General features: G+C 43.3%; 1 long non-coding RNA gene across 1 annotated transcript; it reads left to right on the top strand.

Moving 5' to 3' along the window:
- Positions 1-9,157: 9,157 nt before the first annotated feature.
- On the top strand, positions 9,158-14,523 carry LOC105727826 (uncharacterized). The gene is made up of 3 exons (XR_001109866.2): positions 9,158-9,226; positions 9,850-10,003; positions 12,531-14,523. It is a non-coding gene; the product is annotated as an uncharacterized LOC105727826 (long non-coding RNA).
- Positions 14,524-19,214: the final 4,691 nt, after the last annotated feature.

Here is a 19,214-nt window from a genome sequence, read left to right as displayed (position 1 = left end):
TGATCTTGAATGGGAAAACATTATGCTTTTCTTTTTACTAGACTCTAACTGAAATGTAGCATTTTCTTTACTTATGAATGTAGGTAGCAAAACATGGTAATATTAGCAGTCCCTGGGACTTTGTCTCCATTAGAAATCACAGTTATTTTCATATTACATTATGCTTGTTATAGCTATTTAGAAATATCACTTATGGCTAGGTGCAGTGGCTCATCCTATAATCCCAGCACTTTGGGAGGCCAAGGTGGGTGCATCACAAGGTCAAGAGATTAAGACCATCCTGGCCAACATGGTGAAACCCTGTCTCTACAAAAAATACAAAAATCAGCTGGGTGTGGTGGTACATGCCTGTAGTCCTGGCTACTCCGGAAGCTGAGGCAGGAGAATCGCTTGAATCCGGAGGCAGAGGTTGCAGTTAGCCAGGATCGCGCCACAGCACTCCAGCCTGGCTACAGAGTGAAACTCCATTTCAAAAAAAAAAAGAAATATCACTTATGATCATCACCACTTTGAGACTGTGGTAGTAGGTATTAGACCTGCTGCTAGATCTTGTAATTAATGCATTAATAAAGAAGTACATATTTACTACTCATAAGGTTTAAATATTTGGATGATTACTTTGAAATAAAATTGGCTTTCTTTTTAATCCTGTTTATTTTATCCATTTAAAGTCATTATCTGAGAAAGAGTTCAAAGATTTTAATAAAGGGAGCCATGCACAGAAAAGCTTAAGAACTGATGTTCTAGATGAGTAGGCATGTGAAAAATGCTATAATTAATATTTAAGAATAATGTGAAAAAGTCTTATGAAGTATTAAACACATTCAAAGAGCTCAAGAATTAAACAGATGTGGTCCTGATACAAAAATAACTAGATGGATAACTTGTAATGATAGCTAGACTGATAAATGCTACAGAATAGCATTCAAAGCAGATCAGGTACAAATAAGAATGTAATGTATGACAAAGACAGAGCACCAGTTTAGTGGAGAAAGGAAGAATTATTTACTACATGAAGCTGAGACAATAGGCTGGCTGTTAGGGATCAAAAAAAAAATTAGCGTCACCTTATACAATTCACTAAAATTAATTCCATTTAGATTGAAAAGTTAAATGTAAAAACAAAGACAGATAAGACCCTGAAAGAATTCTAAGGAACATGGGCCAAGTGCTGTGGCTCACACCTATAATCCCAGCACTTCAGGAGGCTGAGCCGGGAGGACTGCTTGAGGCCAAGATCTCGAGATCAACCTGGCTGAGCAACAAAGCCAGACTCCGCCTCTACCAAAAAAAAAAAAAAATGCTAAGAAACATATGAAAGTTTGAAAGCTCCCCTACCCAACAGGAGAGAGATTATTTCATAAAACAGGAAATCCAAACTATTTTCATAAATTCTAGGTATCTGACTGGAAATCATACAGTGTATTAAGTACCTTCGAGTGATCCTGAACAGAAGGAAATGATTCTGACAGTACGAGAATACAGCTTGTACCAGGGTCTCTCTATTTACTCCTCGCACTCTCCCATCCCAACAGCAGCAGCACAGCACCCACCCCATTTCCTACCACTGCTACACGATCAGTTTTTGTTTTGTTTTTGTTTTAATGAAACAGGGTCTCATCATGTTGCCCAGCTGGACTCAAACTCCTGGGCTCAAAGGATCCTCCTGCCTCAGCCTCCCAAAGTGCTGGGATTACAGGTGTGAGCCACTGCACCCAGCCTAATTATTTTCTGGTTTCCACCATACGCCTCTTATTCCTCTTACTTCAGTCATTTCCACTAGCTTCAGCTCTGTTTCTCTCTACCATCTCTCTTCCCTTCATGTTGATTAATTTCTTGGTATTTGTGCTCTTGAGTATTATCAGAGCCCGTGGGTCATTAAACGTTTTCCTCTACCACCATCCTTCATCCTCAAGGCCACCAATCAGGGTATCAGGAAAACTGAGTAAGCTGACAAAGGTGGTGAGCTGGGAACTGGATCTTTGGAATGAAGGACGCAAGACTAACCGGGTGCAGTGGGTCATGCCTGTAATCCCAGCACTTTGGGAGGCAAAGGTGGGCAGATCACCTGAGATCAGGAATTAGAGACCAGCCTGGCCAACATGGTGAAATCCTGTCTGTACTAAAACTATAAAAATTAGCTGGGCATGGTGATGCACTGTAGTCCCAGCGGCTCTGGAGGCTGAGGCAGGAGAATTGCTTGGACTTGGGAGGCAGAGGTTGTAGTGAGCTGAGATTGCACCATTGCACTCCAGCCTGAGTGAGAGAGAAAGACTCCACCTTAAAAAAAAAAAAAAAAAAAAGATGCAGGACTCAGGACTCCATGTAAACTCCCAGAGGGCAGAACCTGTGCCCACTTTTGTTCATTCTTTTGTTCCTGAGCCTAAGATAGTGCAGCAACCAACATGCGCACTCAGTATTTGTGGAAAGGATGCGTGAAGAAGAGGCTGTGTCCTTGAGTACGAGGCCGAGTGGGCTAACGTGGGGTAAGAGCACAGTGGGTGAACTGAGACATAATGGCCCAAGGGTCCAGCATCAAATACTGGACAACATAGCTTGGTCCAAAGCTAATGCTGTGGTTGCTGTGCTCAGAAACAGCTTGCACCAAGGAAAGAAAGTAATCATTTGGCCGGGCACAGTGGCTCACACCTGTAATCTCAGCACTTTGGGAGGCCAAAGCAGGAGGATTGCTTGAGCCCAGGAGTTTGAGACCAGCAGGCAACATGATGAAACCCCATCTCCACAAAAAATACAAAAATTAGCCAGGCGTGGTGGCAGGCACCTGTGGTCCCAGCTACTAGGAAAGCTGAGGTGGGAGGATCACGTGAGTCTAGGGGGTGGAGGTGAGTCGAGGTCACACCACTGCACTCCAGCCTGGGAGACAAAGCAAGACTCTGTCTCAAAAAAAAAAAAAAAAAAAATCTAAAAATATTAACATGAAGTTATTTCTTCTTCCTTCAAGAATCAGTTTTTATCTTCCTCTATTAAGAGTTTGGTCCTATAGCTTAATTATTGTCAATAAATTTCCTCCTCTTACCCAGTTTTCTCATTCAGTCTTCTTTAGCTCAACGGTTTTCAAACTTTCATCTTTAGGACTTAGTGATTCCACAAACCTTTGAATGGAATGTCTTGGGTACTGAAACTAACAGAAGACCAAAATCATGGAGCTCTCTAATCAAAGCAACCTCACTTATCTCAGTGATTTACTTTAAAATAAAGACCTGCTATTCTTGGGGATTTATAAAGTAGATTTAATCCAATAAGATATCCTTAATTTTTTATGTATTGTAAATTTTACAAAATATTTTATTTTAAAAAGAATTTCTTGCCACAAACTGGAAGCAATCAAGATGTCCTTCAATAGGGCCAGGTGTGGTGGCTCACAGTGGCTCCCAACACTCTGGGAGGCCAAGGTGGGCGGATCACCTGAGGTCAGGAGTTTGAGACCAGCCTGGCCAACATGGCAAAACCACCGTCTCTACTAAAAATACAAAAATTAGCCAGGCGTGGTGGCACATGCCTGTAATTCCAGCTGCTCGGGAGGCTGAGGCAGGAGAATTCCTTGAACCCAGAAGATGGAGGCTGTAGTGAGCCAAGATCACACCACTGCAGTCCAGCCTGGGGGACAGAGTGAGACTCCCTCTCAAAAAAAAAAGTCCTCCAATAGGTGAGTAGGTGAGTAGACAAACCGTGGTGCATCCATACAATGAATGCCTGCATGCATTATTCATCAATAAAAAAGAATGGGCTATCAAGCCACACAAAAACATGGACAAATCGGAACTGCACACTGCAATGTGAAAGACATCAGGTTGAGAGGCCTGCAAACTGTATGATTCCATTTATATGACATTCTAGATGATGCGAAGCTCAAGAAACAGCGAACAGATCAGTGATTGCCAGAGGTTCTGGGGAAGAGGGGAAGGCTTGAATAGGTAGAGCACAGGGGAGTTCTTTTTTTTTTTTTAATAGAGACAGGGTCTTACTGTGTCTCCCAAGCTGGAGTGCTATGGCACAATCACAGTTCACTGCAGCCTCAAATTCCTGGGCTTAAACAATCCTCCCCACTGAGCCTCCAGAGTAGCTGGGACTACAGGTGTGTGCCATCATGCCTGGCTAATTTTCTTTTTATTTTCGTAGAAACAGGGTCTCATTGTGTTGCTCAGGCTGGTCTTGAACTTCTGGGCTCAAGTGATCCTCCTGCCCTTGCCTCACAAAGTGCTGGGATTACAAGCATGAGCCACTGTGCCCAGCCTGAGATTTTTTAAAGGCAATGAAACTATTCTGCATGATTCTGTGGTGGTGGGTACATGCCATTATGCAAGCATATCAGCTGCAGAGCCACGCCTCAGGGGACTGACCCAGGCTGGAACCCTCTGCAGCTCTCTCCACTCCAGCAGCCCCACGATGCCTATGGCCTCCATCTCCACCTTTGATCATCTCCATGGGTTCCTTTGTCCCATGCTGACTGCTTATCCAAGCCTCTTCTCTGCCTCCTGGCTCTGCTTTATGAGTGTCCTCATATCTGTGGTCCCATGGCTGCTGCTCACTGCCTTCTTCCTGTGACTCTCCGCTTCTTCCCCACCAGCTGCTGGCTTCATCTGCCAAGGCAGATGTGATTGGCTTGGCTGGTCCCTCTCCATGAGCTCCATCTCAGGGGGCTGGCCATGCACCTGAGACTGGCTTGCCTTTGGCTCAGGTATAAGCAGGATGATGTGATCCACAGCAAGCCCACCCATGCCTAAGAACTTGCTTCTGGTCCACCCTTGCACCCATGGAGGGACAGGCACTTCTCATGACCTTTACAACCCAGAATACCATCCCCCTGGGAAATGTCATAACACTCCTCCTCATCTCCTACAATTGATTGTTCTATGCTTCTCCTGTCATAGTAGAGCAGTCCCCTCTTATCCAAGGTTTTGCTTTCTGTAGGGTCAGTTACCCAAGGTCAACTGCACTTGAAAGTACTAAATGGAAAATTACAGACATAAAGACTTTGTAAGTTTTAAATTGCAAGCTGTTCTGAGTTCTGAAATCTCCTGCCATTCCACTCTGTCATCGTACCTGGGACATGAATCATCCTTTCGTCCAGCATCTCCACGTTGCAGACGTTCCTATCCCTTAGTCACTGACTAGTTGTCTCAGTTACCAGATAGAGAAAACACAGTATATATAGGGCTTGGAACTAGCCAAGGTTTCAGGCCTCCACTGGGAGTCTTGGAATGTATTCCCTATGGGGAAGGGAGGAATGACCGTGCTTACAAGGCTGTGTTCTTTTTGCTTCTTTTCCTATTTGTCTCCCTCCCTAGACTGTAACCCCCTTGTGTTTATTTACTAAGGCTGCCATAACAAAATACCCCATGCTGGGCGGTCTAAACAGAAATTTATTCCTTACAGTGTGGAAGGTGGAAGTCCAAAATCAAGGTGTCCACAAGGGCTGATTTTTTTCAAAGGCCTCCCTCCTTGACTTGTAGATGGCCATCTTCCCCGGGTGTCTTCACATGTATGCACGTCTGTGGCTTAATCTCCTCTTTGTATGACACCAGTCATAGTGGATTCAGGCCCACCCGTATGATTTCCCCTTAATCACTTCTTTAAAGGTCCTGGCTCCAAATACAGTCACACTGTGAGGTACTGAGGGCCAGGACTTTGACAAAGGCAAAAACCAGGTGCTATGTGTCATTTTATACTCGGCACCCAGGGCCGTATCTCGCACACAGTGAACACTCAATTTTTTTAAAGGAAGAAAAAGAAAGACAAAGAGAAAGAACACAGGCAGGAGGGACGGTTCAGGGCCACTTACACCAAGGTGTGGAAAAGGAGTGAGCAAGACTCATTTAAAGGAAATGCAGAGACCGGCATGACCAGGGCAAAGTGTTCATTCTGGAGTGGGAAATGATGTTGATGGCTAAGGTCAGGTCCAATTCTTGAACCCCTGAGTGCTGGTGAGGTGCTTGGAATTTACCCTGAGAGCACTATGGCTGCCCTGAGAGGTCAAGAGCAGAGGAGGAACTTGAGGGAAATGCTATGTGAATGTTAGTAAAAAATCTAGCATTGGAGAGCTTCTGCCTAGAGATAGGCAATTTTTATTAATAATTCCAGAAAATTGTGGATTGCGTGACGATGGAGGGAACTGCCTCTGGTCAAAGGTTGATTTTTTTCTAACGCTGTAACATTAAGTAAAAAGATCTCATGTAAGAGTGGTGACTCACTTCTCCTAGAAATTGACCTGGTTGTATCATAAAAGGGCTCAATTTTTACATGAGGCCTCAATAGAAAAAAACATAGTATATATAGGGTTTGGAACTATCCAAGGTTTCAGGCTTCCATTGTGAGTCTTGGAACGTGTTCCACATGGAGAAAGGGAGATGACTGTGCTTACAAGGTCTCAATAGACCTCATGTAAAAATTGAGCCCTTTTATGACATAACCAGGTCAATTTCTAGGAGAGGTGAGTCACCACTCTTGTTTAGAGCTTTCAAAGCCCTGGGGTCGACCCCACCAGCCTTCTGGGAGACTCTAGCAGTGGCTTTCCTTTTCTGATTTTTATTTGGTGTAGTTACCTAGTCTGGCTCACACCAACATTGGCCAGTGTTTTTCAAAGATTCTCCTATGGTAATCCAAAATAGCGCAAGGAGAAGTGGGTGAGTATTGGACTGAAGCAAGATTGGCCTAGAGCTAGTTAAGCAAGGTTTCCAGGCTCAAGTACCTGGAGAATTGGGCATGCCTGGGACCAGAGACTCCAGTCTTTCAAATCTCTCTCCCAGTTGGCTTCATTTTCTCAGGCTGGCTGGCTGTGCAAGATGCACGCCCTGAGTGGCTGTATCCCTAATTTCCTCCAAAGAGGAAACTCACCAAGCCAACTAGAAAATTCTAGGGAAACACTGCTTGGGTAATGGGTCATTTACCCGTCTCTGCCCCATGAGATGCTTATGGTTGGCCTGGGAAGGCTAAAATCCCAACTCCAAAAAGGGAGTGCTAATCTAGGCTGACAAAATAATAAATGTCTGTTTGGGGGCATTAGAGAAATTGTTTTCATTCCAAGTATGTTGAGACTGTGTATATGGCCCTGGTGACCTAACAGACTGAATTTTCCTGGATGGTCCTAACTTTATTTAATATATTTTTTTCATAGTAAAGATGATTGTAAGTGTATAACTAAAAATGACATATTATTGTACACCTTTGTAAACTTCATCTGAATGAATGAATTCACATATCTGAAAGTCATTTGTCACCTCTTGTGTCCGTGGTTTAGAAACCTCGTGTATCACTCCATTTTAGAGTATGCTGGAAAAATTATCAGGAATCTCTGGACTGTTCTGTCATTTGAACTCTTTCATTTGTCTGTTGACCCATGAATGGGATCCTTGTGGCCCTGGGTTCTGCTTGCCAACTGTCCAACTCCAGGCTGCTGTTGACCTACCAACAATCAGTGAGGGATGTGTTTGCTTAACAATTAAGAAATAATGTTTTCCACATTAGACTCTATTTGAGAAATGGGGTTGCTGGCTGCCTGATAATCATTCCTGCTTCCTTTGAATGAAATTTTTGAGGTTGTAAGAGAAGGAATTTGAAGTTTGCAAAGCCTAATCATAATATGAGGCCCTTGATCTCACGGCTCTCCAATGGGCAGTGGCAGGAGGGATCGCTGGAAGGAGGACACTAAGGACAGGAAACCAGTGAGGAAGTAAATGTGACAGAGAAAATCCACAACTGGGATTAGACAGTTGCAACGAGAGTGGAGAGGAAGAGATGAGTCTGAGAAACAGTGAACAAGGAATCCATAGAACGTGGTGACTGACTAAGTGGAGGTACGGAGAAAAGAGGAGGGGGAAGTCAAAGATGGCTAGATGGCTTCTAGTCTGTGACAGAGGCAGAGGAAATGCTCTGCTAGTCACAGAAATGAAGTTAGGAGGTCGTGCATAAGGCTGTACAGTTTTAGACATATGACATTGGAGGAGATGGAAAATCATCTTCAGGTGGTTAGACACCCAGGGTCACTTTTGGTTAGTGTTCAGGAATGAAAGCACAGAGAGGCGGAAATCTCAGCCATAGGTCAAACACTTCCCTGGCCCCAGATTAAAGACCAATCCGATTAAGCATGAAAGCCCACCAAGCCAAACAAGTCACACATATCAGTAACAAAAAGGACTCCCAGGTGATCTGAAGTCACATCATTAATATATTCTCAGGGCCCAACATGTATGTGGCCCTAAAAACGTTGAGACTAATCAGCTGGGATGCATCAATTTTTTTTCTTTTCTTTTTCTTTTTAAAATCTTATTATAGAGTATTTTTTAAATATACAAGAGTAGAAAGAATTCTAGAACAAACTCTCATGTTTTCATTACCCAGCCCCAACAATGATCAAACCATAGCCAACCTTGTTCCATCCCAACCCTCACCCACTTCTCCCTGGGTTGTTTTGAAACTAATTCCAGACATAAATATTTCAGTCTGAATTTCTAAAAATAAAGACTCTACCTTTTAAAAAATAAGCACAATGACATTATCATACCTTGAAATTTAACTATGATTTTTTATATTATCAAATATCAAATCAGGTGAAATTTCCATTAAAGTTTTAAGTTTCCATTAAAAACAGTTGATTTGAATCAGGATCCAAATTAGGACCACAGGTTGGGATTGGTGGGCAGGTTTTTAAGTCTCTTTTACTCTTTGGGCTTCTCCCCTTCACCACACCCTGGTCACCTACCCCTACCCTCTGGAGAGACCTCCACACACCTGGCTTTGCTGACTGCATTCCTTGGGTGGACTTTTTTACATGTCCTGTAAGTTGGAAGCCGGGATCAGATTGAGATCAACTTCTATTTTAAATGTTATGCAAAAAGACACCCAGTGAAGGTGTTAGAGGGAGCCGTGGCAGTGGATGGGATTCGTGGGAAATGTAAACTGAAAAGGGTCTGTCGGACCCCTGAGGAAGGGGAACGTTTAGCTTGCCAACGCAAAGAGGGACACCTGGAAATGGGGGAGGAGGCGCAGCGGGGCGGGGAGACGCGGGGCGGGGCTGCGTAGGCTGCGAACCCGGATATTCCCCGGGGAGTGCACCTGCGACTTCACCTCCAGTCCCTCCTCGGCTGGTGCAGCGGCGCGGGCGCGCGGGAAAGATGGCGCTGCCTACCCGCCCCCATCTGCTGAGAATGCGACGGGGCGACAGCTAGCTTCCTTTCTTTTCCAGGGGCTTCTAGCTGCGCGCACAAGGGTGAGAGCCTAGGGGACCCGCTCTCGCGGCACCGTTGGGGCTGAGCACTGAACTCGCACCGCTCGGGGCGGCGATCCGCGATCCGGCATCCCTCCGCCCGGTGGGGGCCCTTCTAGCCCTCAGCGCGTCTGTCCCTAGCTTCAGTCCCCGCAGCCACGCATGCAAACCCTCGGCCACTCGCTTGCCAGTCTGGCCGCCTCCCTGCAGAGGGCTCACGCTTCTCCAGGAGTGTAAGAGGAGGCGGGAAAGCAGGCCAACCTCGAGGATGTCCCCAGCCTTGGCGTTTGGGTACTGGGGAGATCCTCGAGGTTGGCCTGCTTCCCCTCACTCCTCGGGCCTTGCTCTTCTCCCAGGTACCCACTGCCCTCCCTGCCGTGTACCACTTTCTTGTCGCCTGTGAAGCTATTTGTCCTCACTCTTGTGCTGGGCCTTCAATCATAGAACTTTGGGACTTTCTCATCCGGCAGCACCAGCCTGAAAAAGCAGTGGCTTGCATCACCACACACATACGTGGTCTCAGATGGGTGGATCAGGGCAACTTGTCCACTAGTGCCCCAGTAATTTGCCCAACCTCAATGCAGGAGCAACAAGTTGCAGGAGTAACAAGTATTTTTGTCTTGCAGAGATCTAGAAAAAGACTGAACACACCATGCGGGTGTTGGTTCAGAAGAAAATGCTGTTCAGGGCTTCCAAGCCATCATAGGAACTTGTGAGCTGAGAAACATGGTCAACTCTAGTCCCTTTCTCTTCTCTACCCAGGCAGCCACAAATCTCAGTGTAAGTCACTGCTTTGGTTTGACATCTAAGGGCTCTGTTAACAAGGGTGACTAAGATGAGTACCGGTAGATGCCCAAGGACCCTTGTAAACATCAAAGTGTGCACTAGTTTAAAGGATACTGCAGCCTCAACCTTGAAAAGCAAGGCTTTTAGGGAATGGAAGAAAGGATAGTCAGATTCTTATGGGGACAGGGAGGGTTCTGGCATCGGGAGCAGCCCTGGGCAGGTCTAGGGGTACTGTGAAGTAGGGCACCCCAACATAAAGGCCCTGTGTCTTAGTAGGTGGCCAGGAAGGGGAAGACAGAAGATACAGAAGGAAAGGAAACTAACATTTTATTAAGACAGGCATTGTGCTGGTCCTGAGGTTTGTGCAAAGACTAATTTCTGGAGGTGAGAAGGTAAAATATGATGAGGTCAAAACCAGCATCTTCTGTTACTCCAGTCTGTGCAAAGTTAAAGACTTGAAAGAAGGGGATGTAAGTGGCAGGAAAATCTCCAGTGACCGGCACTGAACCTTCTGCCAGTGCAGCTCACTTCTTGCAAAGGTTACTGGGGTCAGCTCTGGGGAAACAGCTGACCTCTTAGCTCCTGCTGCAGGCACACAAACCTCCAGGACAGCCTGTGGGAGTGGTGTGTCTGCAAAGCTGGCTGGCTAATGAGAGTGCAGTGCTGGTAGTGTCTGCCTTATGCTTTAATATAACTATATGGTATGAACACATGCAAAGCTAGCTGGTTTTACTGTTTAAGGAGGGTAGATTTAATTTCTATGTGATCTGAGTTATCACCATTATTATTTCCTTGGTATAGAAATTACTTTTTACTGCTTGTGTTTTTCTAAAATTACATTCTCCCTCTGACCAAGGCGAATAATAAAGGGCAGGTGATTGGGAGGGGAAGAGAATGGGAAAAAATCGTGAGAGATATGCTTCAAAACCAATAGAGAGTTTTTCTGTTTTTAATTTCAGTTGAATTGTACAGAAAATACTCGTAGAAGTAAACTGTGATACCAGAAATTTGCTGCCCAGTTTGAAGTTGTTGATACAGTATAATCCTTATATGTGACATTAATGGTTTTAGTATATATTAATTATCTGCCATCTATCCTATTTCAAATACAGCTTCTGAATTCATGGATTTTTATGTGATTTTTGTTTTGTTTATGTATATCTTTTTAATTTCATAATCCAAAGTGGAAAGAAACTCAACGCTTATTTTTAGAAGCTCATTCTCTGAAGTTAGAAGTAAAAATGTGTTTACTTTTAAACATGTTTAAATTTATTTGTTAGATAACTTGAAATTGTATTAAAGCATCCAAGATGGAAAATATCAAGATTCAAGGCTTAATGTTAGCAAGATTCCAACAGCAAAAAATCTAGTGGCCTGGGTTTCTCTGAAAGTGACACAGTATGTATATAAATATATTAAAATGGCAAAACACATGTACACTTAGTAAGTACCAGCCACTATTGTCAGCACTTCACAACTATTAACCAACTTAGTCTTCATGATAATTCTAGGAAGTAGGCACTATCACTGTATCATTTTATGGATGAGAAAATTAAGGCACAGAGAGGTTAAATATAATAACTTGCTAGTGGCCAATCAGTAGGCAGTAGAGGAGCCAGCATATAAACCCAAGCTGCCCAGGTTCAGAACTACATTCTTGTTCCATATGCTATGCCTCTCAAAAAAGGAGGCCCTCCCCTTGAGGCACAAAGGTAATAAAAACACCTGCCTTGAGCTGAGTCTCTGTCTAGATACATAGTTCACGAGTGAAGGAACTCCTGGAGTCATGAATGAAAGTCCAGATTGGTCAAGTAACTTGTCCCAGTCCCAACCCATGCATCTGGTATGTGGTTGGACAGGTTTCTAATTCATTATCAAATATCAAGAATATTTTAAACTGCTTTGAGACATTTGTGAATTAAGGCCTTTGGAAAAACTTAACCATACACACACACACACACACACGTATGTGTATATATGTATATATGTGTGTGTATATATATATCTATATATATATATTTTTTTCAGACACAAGTCTCACTGTTGTCACTCAGGCTGGAGTGCAATGGCATGGTCTCAGTTCACTGGGTTTCGGCAATTCTCATGTCTCAGCCTCCTGCGTAGCTAGGATTACAGGTGCCCACCACCATGCCCCCAGCTAATTTTTGTATTTTTAGTACAGACCTCCTGACCTCAAGCAATCCATCCACCTCGGCCTCTCAAAGTGCTGGGATTATAGGCATGAGCTACTGCACCCAGCCAATATTTTATATTTTTAATTCAACAGAATTTTTAAACACCAACTATGTGAAAGCACAGCTTTAAAGCAAACCATCATGCAAGTAAATATAAGGTGGTAGCGGTAGTCTTATGTAGGTAATGCAACTCTGACCCTCCATGCTTTTTAAATCTAAGAGCTAATTGATATTATGCACACAAAAGTTTACAAGTTTGATTAATATCGTTGAAATGCTATGTGCTCCGTAACTGTTGTTGTTTGTTTATCTGTGGCCCCCATTAGATATCAGCTCCATGAGAACAGCCATCTTGTTTACCTTGTTCATGGATACAGAGCAGTGCTTGATGCTCAATAAATGAACAGTGAGTGTTGAATTCATCTAAGTGAGTTGAGACGAACCGAGAATGAGACTGCACAATGAAGAGAAAGGAGGACTCTTGAGGAATTTCACCAGCTTGAAGATGGCTGGAGAAAGATGATAAAAAGCAATCAGGGGAATGGAGAGCAAACCTAGAAAGCAGAGTCAAGAGTAGGGAGATTGGGAAGTGGTAGACATTAGGAAATACTGCAGAAAAACCTAAAAGAATGAGAATTGGGAAAGACGCTATTGAATTTGGTCTTTGGGGCTGAAAAAAAAAGGCAGTTGCAGAAAAGAAACTGGAGTGGAACCCCATTTGCACAGAAATTAGGGAGTAATTAGGACACCAGGCAGAAAGTTTGGCAATGAATGGAAGGAGAGATGACAGCCTTGGGCATTTGCTTGCAGAACTGCAAGGACATTCATTTTTAATTCAGTAAAAAAGTGTCATGTTGTTACTGTCTCAAGTGGAAGTGCCCTCTCACTCATTCATTGTCCTAAGAGAACAAAAGGGGCCTTGAATTTCATGACTGCCCCAGTGATGCTTCTGAGGGCTTGAGCTTTGGAATCAGACTGCCCACATTCAAACCCCAGTTCTTCCTATGGCTGGCTGTGTGATTTGGGGGAAATTACTTGATTCCCTAAGTTTTCTCATCTGTGAAAGGAGGATTCACTCAGTTGGTGAATGTTATTCAGCTCCTACCATGTGCAGACACTGTTCTGGGGGAGATTCAGCATACCAGCAGTAAATGAATCTCTGTACAATGCCAAAAACATGAAGCCAACTATCAATAGTATTTTTAAGTGATATCTTGGTGCTGCTTCCAGGAAGATGGAGTAGATATACTCTTCCTTATTGCTCTCACTGAGTACAACTAAAACCCTGGACAAAATGTATAAACATGCATAAGAAGATGCTGAAAGGTGGTAAGAAGAAGACAGACTGGCCAGGGACTTTGGGATCCAAGGAACAACCTGGTGATGAGTTTCCTGTACCCCAGACTTGGACTAAAAGAACTAGCAACCCAGAAATACCAACAGGAGCAAATAAAATATCTCCAACAAAGCCTGTTTCTCTAGCCAAAGGACTAGGACAGGGGCAACCTCACAAGACAGAAAACTCTTAGTAACTACTTACTCCAGCTAAATAGCACAGAAAAAAACTGTGGTCCACTCCCACCCACACCAACCAAGGGATTGGGAGTCCCGGCTATCACAAGGTGCCTCGCCTCCATTGGTGTAGTATCAGCAAAAGCCACAGGGAGCTGGTTCTTTCATCCCCACCTGACAGAAAGCTCCCGCCCCCGTGGTGTCAGCAGAGACCACACTGGAAGGCTGAACTTCCACCCTCTCACAGCTGTAACAAGGCAGAACCTCCACCTCCTTGTTGGGGTGGTATCAGAGGAGGCGGAGTGGAGAGAGAGGACTTTTACCACTGCCTGGTGACAATGAAGCCACCTCCCTACGGTGTCAGTGGAGGCCATAAGGAACAGTAACGAGGCCTCATGGTGATCCAGAACTGCCACCCTGCTCAGCAGTAACCAGGAGCCCCTCCCTTCCCTGTGGACAGAGGCCAGGTGCTGAAGCTGGACTTTGCTCCCCCGGCCCTGCTAGGTTGCTGTTGGAACAGCCAGCTAAAACTGGTTTCACCAAGACAGGTTTAGGAAGACAGTGCTCTGGGCAGTACTAATAGTCCTCCCCAGCACCAGCTCCATCCATATTGAGACTTGAAAATGTATTTGAATGAATATTAGTTTAAAAGGAGCCCTGGGCCCAGCACGCCACTTCTCTTGGTTATTACGCTTCACATCTTAGGTCACCCATTGGGAAACTGGATGGGACAACAAACTAAAAACGTTTTAGTTCAGACCTGTCCAAAACCAAGAGAATAAAAACAAAGCGGATAGTTAAGATGATTCAGAGATATGTAATGTGTCTTTTTTTTTTTTTTTTTTTTTTTTTTTGAGACGGAGTTTCGCTCTTGTTACCCAGGCTGGAATGCAATGGCGCAATCTCGGCTCACCGCAACCTCCGCCTCCCGGGTTCAGGCAATTCTCCTGCCTCAGCCTCCTGAGTAGCTGGGATTACAGGCATGCGCCACCATGCCCAGCTAATTTTTTGTACTTTTAGTAGAGACGGGGTTTCACCATGTTGACCGGGATGGTCTTGATCTCTTGACCTCGTGATCCACCCGCTTCGGCTTCCCAAAGTGCTGGGATTACAGGCGTGAGCCACCGCACCCAGCCCTTAATGTGTCATTTTTTGCTCAGAAGCCTGCTAACTTGCAGTGTGGTTCATGAAGATCTCGAGTTTATCCTCTTCTCCGCTTCTACTACCTTTTCACTGTTAGAAGAGGGAGAAGGAGGAAAACAAAAAAGGAAACCAAAAAGAGAAAATGCCTTAGTTTTCTCGTTCTCATTAAACACAGTGAAAGAGAAAGCTGAAGGGATTGACTGAAATTTGATTTCTCTAGACTCTACACTACCCCACTTTAGACAGTGATTTTAAAAACTAAAATTTATGAAACTGATCAAGTGAAGAGTGACTACCCACTTCTTTAACAGTTTTTATTTTTAATAAAAGAAGAACATTTCTTTTAAAAGTGATTTCCTTTAATTTATTTGAAATACCCTTCATGCTGGGGCACAGTGGCTCACACCCATAATCCCAGCACTTTGAGAGGCCAAGACAACTGTGTAGAAATGTGACTGAACAAAAAAGGGTATGATTTAATGCTCGTAGACTGAGTGAGGAAACCAAGCAAGGTCTGTCTGTTCAGATTCTTCTTGGCTTCTCTGAGGAGCATTCCTTCCCCCAGGGTATAAGGCAGCACCCCTTCTGAAATGGGAGTCTTATGACCCACGATCAGAAAGGTGAGGGAAGAGTACAGTCTTGCCTTGAGAAGAAAAAGAAGCAGGTAAACGAGGGCAGGTCAGAGAGATTGTTTACCGAGGCCTGCTTCTGAGGCCTAAAGCACTCCAACGTTCTAACAAAAGACTGTAACAAGGACTATGGGAGTTATGAGCCAGAAATCACGCGCGCGCGCGCGCACACACACACACATACACGAATTATATCACAGTGGCTATCTCTTACCTGGTGAAATTATGGGTGATTTTAAAAGTATTTTCCCTTTACGCTTTTGTGTTTATTTTTTCCCCATGATTTTTGCAACGAGCACATGGGAGTTAGTTGTGTAAGAAGAAAACAAACATACTCATTTTTCTAATGACTTCTTAAGAAAGAGTGTATTACACATTCCCTCAAGGCAAGATTCAAACAAATCTCTTTCTAACATCTTAAATGGAATAGATTATAAGAAAGGGGTGTGGGCAGCATCTTTATGTTGATTAACTTGAAAAATTTCTTAATCAATTTAGAAAATTGACATCATATAAAACTGTAGCAAGAAACAAATATAGGACACGGTGAAATAGCTGCTTAAATCATTCATGTTGTGCTCCTAAAGAATCCTTGTGGTGCCCATAAAAGAGATCCTGTGGTTTTAAAAAGCTCTTGAACTTGCTCTCTGAGAAATTCATTTTGTAGGCCTGTGTTTAAACACACAGGATATTATTATATAACTAAGCAGCTGGGAAGATTAATCATGATTAAAAATAAAAGGGAAAACACACAGTACACCAGGGCAAGACTATTTTTTTGGTTGTTTTTTTTTTTTTGAGACAGAGTCTCACTGTGTTGCCCAGGCTGGAGTGCGGTGGCACGATCTCAGCTCACTGCAACCTCCGCCTCCTGCCTCCTGGTTCAAACAATTCTCCTGCCTCAGCCTCCCAAGTAGCTGGGACTACAGGCTCCTGCCACCACACCTGGATAATTTTTGTATTTTTAGTAGAGATGGGGTTTCACACCATGTTGACCAGGCTGGTCTTAACTCCTGACCTTGTGATCCGCCTGCCTCGGCCTCCCAAAGTGCTGGGATTACAGGCGTGAGCCACCACAGGAAAACACTATTTACACAGGGTAATAAAATGTTAACCCACAGACTTATCAAATAACAATAAAGACATTCATATCTGATGAATGTTAACCCACAGACTTATCAAATAACAATAAAGATATCTCATATCTGATTTGAAATGCACCGCTTATCTACAGATATGATTACATTAGAAACATTGTAAATAATCTCCATGAGGATATACACGAAATACATGTGTTATGGACCATCTGTGAAGTACTTGTTTTCAAATTTCATGTCATTCTTAAAATCCAAACACCTTAATGTGGCGTATGATTTCTTTATCCTTCCAGCCTCACTTCCTCACTCTGCTTTCCAGCTGTACTTAATAACCTCGTTTCTTGAACAGCCCAGGCGTTGCCCAGACACCACAGCTTTACACAGACTTCCAGTTCCATCTTTCTCATATCTAGTTTGTCCTTCACATATCAGACAGAACCCCAGTTTACATTTCTTGAGAGCCCCCCACCCCACATTATACTACAGCATGTTCGTTCAAACCACAAAGATTTTTGGAGCAGCAACAGGATCTACTTTAGGTTCTGGGTATACAAAGATAAATAAAACATTGTCTTACACTCTAGTAACATGGCTAATTGAGAGAGAAATGTATAAACAATAGTTAAAAGACAACAGGCATTTTGGGAGAAAGCACAGGTGTGCTTTGAGAAGTCAGCCTCAAATTGCAGATCCCTTGTTATTAATCCACCATCCACCAATTCTCCTGAACCACTGGTCAGAAGCACAAGTGTTTAGAGTAAGCAAGGAACATGAATGTTTGAGTCAGGCTGAGTTTGAGATAATAGCTCATGCCTGGACCTGTGGCCAATTGGAAGACACATCCTGTTTAAGACATTCCATTTCTCATTCTTTTTCAAATGCCATGCTTGCAAAACAAAATATGCCTGCAGGCCTAATTTGGTTCAGGCTGCCGGTCTGTGTCTTTTGTACAATAATATTAACATGTGTTGTTTACTACATGTAGGTCACTATTCTAAGCACTTTACATGGAGAAACTCATTTATTCTCAACCACCACTGAGGTCGATAGGCTTTTGCCTATTTTACAAATGGAGCAACACAGGCTTGGAGTAACTTGCTGAGGTTACACAACTCTTAGGGTGGCAGAGATGGGATTGAACCCACACAGGCTCCTCTAGAATTCAGACACCTTTTTTTTTTTGAGTGATGGTCTCTGTCGCCCAGACTGCAGTGCAGTGGTGCAATCTTGCTTTGGCTTACTACAACCTCTGCCTCCTGTGCTCAAACAATCCACCCACCTCAGCCACCAGGGTAGCTGGAACTACAGGTCTTTGCCACCATGTCCAGCTAAATTTTACATTTTTTGTAGAGATGGGATCTCGCCATGTTGCGCAGTCTGGTCCTGAACTCCTGGTCTCAAGGGATCCACCTGCCTCAGCCTTCCAAAGTGCTGGGATTATAGCTATGAGCCACCAGGCCCAGCCCACACTCTTAAAAGTACTTCACATCACTGTACAATACACTACTGCCCTGTAGCTAATAACTCTTTGTATTTTTCAGCTTATACTACAGAATGAGTTACATTTTTAATAATTTATTGTGCCAAACACTCCTTTTTGCTGTTGAACAAACTCTTAACTAGTATATACTGATGATATGATAGAAAAATTCATGTCTACCTATCTATTCATTGTTCCATAAATTTATTCACCTTCCTTTTCTACCAGTATCTTTCTCATTTGAAGGGTCCTAATTTTTAAGAAATAACTTTGCAGTTACCCAAAAACTATACATAGAAAAAAGTAGGTAAAATGAAGTGTCAAAATTATTTTAATGCATTCCCCCAACTCTTCTCCCCTCCTTCTGACCCATTTCCAACACTCTCCCCAGTTCTGGACCTGTGTTCCTCGTAGGAACAAACAGTAGGATGTTTTGTTTTGTTTTGTTTCCAACCACATAATGTTTACAACTCTAAGGATCTTTCTGAACAAGGCAATCGATAAAGCCAATGTCTTCAGATAAGTCCAATTTATATGAGCTAAAACATATCCAAGGGTACCTAGGGATTTGCTGAAATGGAAAAAACAGAAACTTGCAAGTCTTTGATTTTAATTCAGTGTTTCAGTAGATCAGGAGATGTGGCCACTTCTTATTCACAAACTTTCCTAAGAACTCGGGACATTCTGTTCTTTTTACTTAAGTAAGTTAAAGCCAAAAAGTCAAGAGTCTTGACATAGACCATCCACTCTGTTTCCTGGCCTTTGTACATACTGCTTCTTAGGCCAGGACCTCCCCACAAAAATATCAACACCCCATTCCCAAGCTCTGGTAAACGTTCTTTGACTGCCAAGGCGGCTAAATATCCCCCCACATTCCTGTCATATATACCCAGTGACCAGCATCTAATACCTATTTCAATTGCCTATTTCTCTCTTACCTAATTTGTAGATGGAATTTATGTAGTAATTACCTTTTTAAACTAATTTATATCTGAAATTTAAGCAACAATACTTATTTCTAAAAAATGTTGTACCTTTGAGCTTTTAAACTTGGCAGTTTATTGTATATCTCAAGAATGGTAAAAAATAATATTAATGGGCTTTGGCATTGAATTAACGTGGGTTTGGCATCCAGCTGTAGTACTAATG

Source organism: Aotus nancymaae, unplaced genomic scaffold (assembly GCF_030222135.1).
Source record: "Aotus nancymaae isolate 86718 unplaced genomic scaffold, 86718_ANA_hifiasm-v0.15.2.pri h1tg000036l, whole genome shotgun sequence".
NCBI lineage: Eukaryota > Metazoa > Chordata > Mammalia > Primates > Aotidae > Aotus > Aotus nancymaae.
Note: the sequence above shows the minus strand (reverse complement) of the source record. Positions and strands in the feature narration are given on the sequence as shown.